Genomic DNA, 999 nt, shown 5'->3' with positions numbered 1-999 from the left:
ACACACACACACACACACACACACACACACACACACACACACACACACACACACCTTAGCAAGTGGCAAACTCATTTTTACACCCCACTACTTATTTAGAGAGTTTTCTCACTCATTCTCCATTTAATGTATAATTTTCCTGCATCTAAAAATCATTTCTGATCCCACAGAGAGGACAATCTGAAGAGATTCTCACACACTGGACACATTTACATCTATTTAACATATTTAAATGGAGGTGTGTCAGGGGAGGTGTCTCACGTGCGCTAAGTTCCATGTTTGTTGGGATGTATAAAGGAAAGGTGCGCAGGAACCTGCGTGCGCACGGTTTTATACATCTGAATTTTTGGTGTGGAGCACTTTTCTAAATTTGTCCGTACAACAACTTTTAGTGTGAAAGCTGCGCAATCCTTTATGCACGAGGCCCCAGGGGAGCAAAAACGACTGATTGGGCCTAGAACTACCTTTTGGGATCAGCTCCTCCTCTGGGCTGTGTYTATGGGATAAAACTTGTGCCAGCAGGAATTGAATTTGAATTGCTCAGATTGAATCTGAACGTGCATAATTTCAAATTGAATTCATTGGTTTGAAAATAAATTTCACTAAATTGAAATTGAATTTAAAGTTTTGACTTTGAATTAATTTGCTTAGAAACTGTATTTTGTTCTATTAAAATTTCAGTTTGACTACTTTCACTTTCAGTTCCATAGTTCAGTTTCAAAATTCAGATTTTTGTGTCGCACATCCTGGTCCTTGAGAAAGCCAGCCAGAGTAATCAAACACAGATCCACAGATTTATGTTTCACTTCGGTGAAGCTTCCCTTCTGTAATGTAACAGAGTCGATGCAATTAACAGTAAAAGTGACAAAAACTGAGTTATTTTATTGCAGTGATTAATTTTACCTATATGTAGAAAATGTTACATTTACATCACATCATGGATCAGTCAGCAGCAGCATCTGATCAATATCTGATTTGACCGATACCCAAGGGCGTAAC

This window comes from Austrofundulus limnaeus, unplaced genomic scaffold (genome assembly GCF_001266775.1).
Source record: "Austrofundulus limnaeus strain Quisiro unplaced genomic scaffold, Austrofundulus_limnaeus-1.0 Scaffold69, whole genome shotgun sequence".
In the NCBI taxonomy this organism is placed as follows: Eukaryota; Metazoa; Chordata; class Actinopteri; order Cyprinodontiformes; family Rivulidae; genus Austrofundulus; species Austrofundulus limnaeus.
Note: the sequence above shows the minus strand (reverse complement) of the source record.